General features: G+C 47.3%; 1 protein-coding gene across 1 annotated transcript in view; it reads right to left on the bottom strand.

Annotated features, from left to right (window-relative positions):
* STK32B (serine/threonine kinase 32B) overlaps positions 1-6,541 on the bottom strand; it is a 72,546-nt gene that overhangs the window by 31,757 nt on the left and 34,248 nt on the right. The window lies entirely within an intron of this gene.

The following is a 6,541-nucleotide window of genomic DNA, read 5'->3' as shown; positions in this document are numbered from 1 at the left end:
GGGCGGGTCAGGAGAGGTCTGCCGCGCCATGTGGTCACCTCCGGGGCAGGCGGGAATCAACTTATGCGGAAGCGGCTTTAGCTTCTCAGTGCTGTGCTTTAACCTGCTGCGCCACCAGGGAGGGTCCAATTTACTCTTTTTTTTAAAGATTTATGCATGCATGCAGGAGCTGGGGACCAGGCCAGAGGTTGGGGGATGAGAGGACTCCCCAGAGGAAGAGTAGGGAGCAGAACGGGCGGATGGACTGGAACCCACTGCTGAGGGGAGCAGCAGGGAGGCAGGAGGGGTCTGCTCGCCCTGGGGTCGCTCCCAGAGCTCTGGCTACAGCAGCAGATCAGGGCGCAGCCCGCGGGGCCCTCAGTAGCGGAGGCTCAGGAGAGGCGACATCCACAGGCGCCCGGCGTCGTCACGAAGAACGGCTGTCATTGGCAGCAGCGTGGATGGAAGTGGACGGGCTCGCGCCCAGTGCACAAGTCAGGCAGGGAAAGACAGCACTGGACGACTTCCTCTGTGGACTGGGGGAGACGGACCACCCCACCCGGGCCCGCAAAACGAAGCCAAAGCTCAGGCTAGAAAGGCCACAGGAAGAAGGGGGGTCTGGGGCGAGCGGAGGGGCCCAGGGCCTGCAGTGGAGGACGGGTGTGGGCTTCGATGCGGGGGGCTGGTAAGCACAGGAGCTTTACAGGAAACGAGAGGGAGAAGCTTGCATAAGAAGCTTGCAGCGGGGAGACTGAGAGGTCTGCTGTGCCCTGGGGGTCGCTCCCTGGCTGGGGATCGAACTCATGCTGCAGTGGCTGTAGACAGCCTCATCGTGCTGTGCATTAACCCTTTTGCACCACCAGGGAGACCTCCCCCCACCCCATTATCGCTCTTTCTTAATATAGCTACAGAGCAGCCTTGTTATCAGGTAGGATAAGAGCTTACTTGCCAGAATTGCTTTAGCTAGAATTGCTGTGCCTTGCCTTGCAGCTTTCAGAGTAGGCTTACGGACGCCCACCATCAGGCTCGCTGGATTACGCCAGGGACTGCTTTAAACCACAGGGCAGTCTGGGAGAACAGACTTGTCACGTGGAATTTGCCAGGGCTGAAGATGGCGTTTCTCAACACCTGTTCAGGTGGTCTTGATTTTTCTCGCCAGCATTTGTGATTTTCAACACACAGTGCGCACTGTGGCTGAGCACAGTATTTCACTGTCTTTCTGGCGACTGGTTCATGTTGCATCTGGAAGTAGAAGTCTGGTTTCTGCATGCTCATTGCTGGAACACAGACATGAAATTGGCTTTTGAGCGCTGACTGTGGGTCGGGACCTTACTGGGCTCCCTTATTAGTTCTAGGAATTCTTTTGGCCCATTCTTTTAGGTTTCTACATGACAGACGTCGTGTTACCTGCAAACAAAACAGGTAACACTTTCCCGTATCTATACATTTTCCTTCTCCTTTCTTGCCTTATGATCCAGCACTAACTATACTGAATAAAGATAAGAGTGGAAAGTTCTTATCTTGCTCCCAGTGACGGGAAAAACAGTCCGTCTTTTGACACAGTTTGATGTTATTGGCTTTCACAGGTGTTCTCTGTCAAATCAAGCAGTGCCTCACAAGCCCTAACTTCCTTCTTAGGAAGAGTATGAGGTTTTCCCAGATGCCTCCGTGACCAGAAGACATCGCCATTCACTGTGAGGCCACTTTCCGGGAGTTACATTACTCCCTCTCAAACCTGAGACACGACCCTGGTCGTATGTGATTCCTCTTAGACGTTCAATTCGCTAAAATGTTGTGTCTGCATTCAAGAGACATCCTGGCCCATGGGGCTGTTTGGTACTGTTCTTGGCTGGTGTGGGTATCGGGCTGACAATACTGAGCTCACCAATGAGTGGTGTTCTACCTGCATCTGTGTTCAGGAAGAAACTGTATAAAGTTGGTGTTAATCCTTTAGCTTTTGGAAGATTCCTCTAGTCACACTCTGGGCACCGGGATTTCCTTTGCAATAGCGTTTAAATTGTAAATTCAACTTCTTTTGTGGTTGTAGAACTACTCAGTTATCTATTTCAAATTGGTTGAGGTTTGATAGTTGGCAGTGTTGGAGAAACAGTTCCATCTCCTCTAAAATATGCGAGTGCACCGCTGATTAGGGTGTTCGCTGTAACTTCGGTTGTGGGAACAGCCTGTTTTATTTCTGACGCTGTTGACTTGTCTAAGCTTTCTTATCTTTATTAGCCTTGCTAGAGGTCTTTCAATGTAAGTGATTATTTTGAAACTTTGTCTCACTGATTTTCTCAAATCTTTTCTGACTTTCAATATCATTGGTTTCTATTAACTCTATTATTTCCTTCTTATGTTTAAGCTTACTATAATCTTTTTACAGTCTTTTGAGGTAGAAACATAGGTTATTAATTCAAGGCTTTGCCTGTTTCTAATATAAGCACTTATGTTATACATTTACCTCTAAAGCTGCTTTAATTGCTCCTCACATATTTTTATATGCTGCATTTTTATTTCCATTTATTTAAATGTACTTAAATTTTTTGCATTTAGATCTAATTGATGTGTGGATTTCATTATATAGAATACTGTTCTTTAATTTCCACGTGTTTGAGATTTTCCTTTTGTCTTTCTGTGACTGATTTATGACTGGACTCAGTAGTCAGATTGCACTTTGAATGATTACTTTTTTTTATGTTTGTTGAGATTTGTTTTGTCACATTGGATGTGGCTTATCTTGATGAATTTTCAATAAAAAAAGTATATTCTGCTCTTGTAGGGTGGTGCCAATTAGATTCTTTTGGTTAATCGCACTCCTCTGATCTTTTATGTCTTTCTTGGTTTCCTAACAGGGGAACTATATCAAGGAGGATATGTTGAAATCTCCAGTTATAACTATGGATTTGTCTGTTCCCAGTTTTCCCATCAACTTTTGTTTCATGTATTTTAAAGCTCTGCTTTTTAGTACATACACATTTAAGCTCATCAGGTATTCCTACTTGGTGACCCTCATGTAATTATGTAATGTTCTTGCCATGAACAATTTTCCTAGCTCTGAAGTCTATCAAATGTTAATGTAGTCATTCCACCTTAAAAAAAAATTGTTTGTGGGGTTTATCTTTTCCACCGCTTTACTTTCAAACTACATGGTATTTGAAGTGTATTCCATGTAAACCATCATTTTTTTTTTCCTTTTGGAATGGTGCATTTTGACTATAATTAGGGGGATTGTTAATATCCCTTGCTTAAGTCTGCATTTTTATTATTTATTTTCTGTTTCCTCTCTTCTTTTAATTTTGTTTCTATTTTCGTGCTTATTCTGGATTATTTCGACATTTTAAAAACAATCTCAATTTATAAAGTGTCTACCTTGATTTATGGATTCTGTAAAAGCATTTGTTTGTATAGTTTCTTAGGTTGCTTTTGGCATTACAGAATATGTATGAGTGTTTCATGGTGTATATCAGATTCTGGCCACCCCAGGGCAGGGCAGGAAGCTCATTCTTTCACTTAGAGCCTTTCACCTTCTTCATGTTAACTATTATACTTCTTGAATATCAGATGGTGTTATAATTGCAACTTCAATCATCAACGAAGACTTATAAAACCCCTAAGAAAAAGGATAATCTACTACATTGTGTTCCTGCTTTCTCCTTGACCACTTCTTTGCTGGTCTTCAAAGATTCATTTATCACTTCCTTTTTAATCAAGGGTTTTCTAAGTTAATCCTTAAGGTTCTGACTGCTAACTTACCAATTCTTTTGGTTTCCTTTATCTGAGACTGTCTTTATTTCCGTATGTTCCCGGAGGATAGCTTCAATGGATATAAAACTCACGGTTAACAGTCCTTTCAGCCTTTGAAAAACCACAAGCCACTGCCCTCCAGTATCTACGCCTGCAAGGGAAACCCTGCTGCTCCCTGCAGGTAGCAGTTTCCTCTCAGTTTCTTGTTCAACATTGTTTCTGTTATTTTTTTTTTAAGATTTATTATTTATACATACAGAACTGGGGTACAGGTCAGAGGTGCAGGGGTGTGTGAGAGGATTCACCAGACAGAGTGGGGAGCAGAACAGGCGGATCTACTGAAATACACTGCTGAGGGGGCAGCGGGAAGACAGGTGGGGGCTGCTGCACCTTGCGGGTCACCTCCTGGGGCTCCAAGTCCTGCTGAAGTGGCTGTGGCTAGCTCCATAGCGCTGTGCTTTAGCCCACTGCGCCACCAGAGAGGGCCCCAACACTGTTTCTTTGTCTTTAGCTTCCAGAAGTTTAACAGTGGAGTGTCTTGGTGTGAGTTTCTGAGTTGAACTCATTGGGAATTCTCTTAGCTTCTTGGGGGCATACATTTAAGTCTCTTGACAAATTTGGGGGACATGCAGCCATTTATTTATTTCTTCAATTAGTCTTTCAGACTGACTCACTTTCTCTCTTCTTTCTGCAGCTCTCGTAACACACCTGTCCCCAAGGCACTGCTGATTTTATTTTTTTAGTCTATTATCGCTGTTGTTTGGTTCAGGTGTTGATGTGCCCGAAGATCCCCTGGGCCTATGCTCTGAAATCCACTTTATGACCAAGTCCATCCAGTGACTTTGTGATTTGTGTTACTGCATTTTGCACTTCTTTCATATTGTTTTTATTCTTTTTAACACTTCTTTTTTTTTTTAGCTACGGTTTTTAGTTCACCTTTTACTTATTTCAGGAGAATTTGCAATTGGCCACTGAAGCATTGATTACGAGTATTCCCAAATGATGCATCTGACTCACGTTGCTGCTGGCAACACTGGGTTGTCTTCCGTGAGCTGTACTCCTGGTTCTTCTGATGATTTTCTTTCTTTCTTTCTTTTTTTAAAGATTTATTTATTTGTGCATACAGAGCTGGGGTACAGGCCAGAGGCTCAGGGGTGGTGAGAGGCTTCACCAGAGACAGAGCGAGGAGCAGAACAGGCAGATCGACGAAGCACACCGCTGAGGGGAGCAGCGGGCAGTCAGGAGAGGTCTGCCACGCCATGTGGATCTCCTCCGGGGCAGGCGGGGATGGAACTCATATGGAAGTGGCTTTAGCTTCTTAGTGCAGTGCTTTAACCCGCTGCGCCACCAGGGAGGGCCGCTTCTGGTGATTTTCTACTACATTGGACATGTTTTCTATGACTTTAGAAGACTCTGGGTCCCTTTAAAGCTTTACTTCCAGAAGCCACCTTGTTTATAGACTTGCTATGTGGTTCTTGGTCTATGACTCTGAAGGGTGATATTGCCTAATGAGGCTTATCTAACACACATATTTTCCCAGAAGGTGCATCACGGCCTTCTCATGATGAAGGGAACAACCAGCACTTCATGGCTGGATGTGGAAGCCATCTAAAGCTGATCAACAAAAGCCTAAATAAGGGAACAGGGGACTTACTTGCCATGTGTGTGCTGACGCAGAGTGGCGCTGCCCTGCCTGGGCTGGGCACACGGCGGTGACCACTTCCCGCTGCTCCGTGTGCGCCCATGGCTGAGGGGTGTCGATTTATGGGGCTCAAATAAGCTCAGTGAATAGGTGAATGTGCAGAGATGAGACCCAGCAGCAGTGAGGACTGACTTTGTAAACGGCGGCATGACTGGCAGGTAAAGCAGCGTCAGCTTCGGGCAGATGGCGCTGTGCTTCGATGTCTGGTATTTCCACAAAGTGATCACGGGCACCTGGCTAACGCCCACCACCACGCGCTCCCTCTTCTGATGAGCCCTTTAAGGGGTGCTCATGTGGCAACTTCCAGACACGCCGAACAGCACTGGTGGCCACAGCCGCCCACAGAGCTGTATGTCACATCATCAGGATTCGCCGGGCTTGGGCTAGCTTAATCCACATTTACAATTCACATTTTCGTGGAAACAGATTCACCCAGAGAAGTTACATCATCATCCAGTAAGTGGGAGAGTGTGTTCCTCCCACCGCTCAGGCTCAGTCCCCACATGCCAGCATGAACTCCTCGTGCTCCTGAGCTCGGTGACTCCCAGGGCACAGCGCCAGCCCCTACCTGAGTCCCAACAGGGGTGGCCGGGTGGGACTGCTGACGGTGCACTGGCCACCGGCTCTGTGAGGACACCACCTCTGTGAGGCAGTTCTTAAATATCATCGCTGTGCACACACAGAGCAGTGAGTGACGGGGCCGTCACCACGCACAGGAGGAAGACCTGGGGTCCTCCCGCGGCAGTCCGAATCCTTGGCAGGTCGCTGCCCACACAGTGCCCACCCGGCGCAGCACCTCAGCGCTGCTGCACACACAGCCCATGCGTGCCATCAGCGGCTCACTCCTCTATTTTGCTACAAAGGACTGTAGGGTCCGAGGACAGCAGCCTCCTCTTGTCCTCTCGGAGTCCCACACGTAGTCCAGAAACTGCCAGTCCACAGGTGGTCCGTAGCAACTGGAAGACACGTGCAGGAAGGCGTCCGCCTCTGGTGCCGGGCGCAGCACGCTCGCTCTGTGTCCGCTCCCCAGGCTGCGTCATTTCTCAGCAAGAGGACACCGGTGCCCCTGCCGAGCAGCGGGTCCTGGAGCCAGCTACGGCGGGATGCGCGCTGGCT

This window comes from Condylura cristata, unplaced genomic scaffold (assembly GCF_000260355.1).
Source record: "Condylura cristata isolate star-nosed mole 26May11 unplaced genomic scaffold, ConCri1.0 scaffold00012, whole genome shotgun sequence".
Classification (NCBI taxonomy): domain Eukaryota; kingdom Metazoa; phylum Chordata; class Mammalia; order Eulipotyphla; family Talpidae; genus Condylura; species Condylura cristata.
Note: the sequence above shows the minus strand (reverse complement) of the source record. Positions and strands in the feature narration are given on the sequence as shown.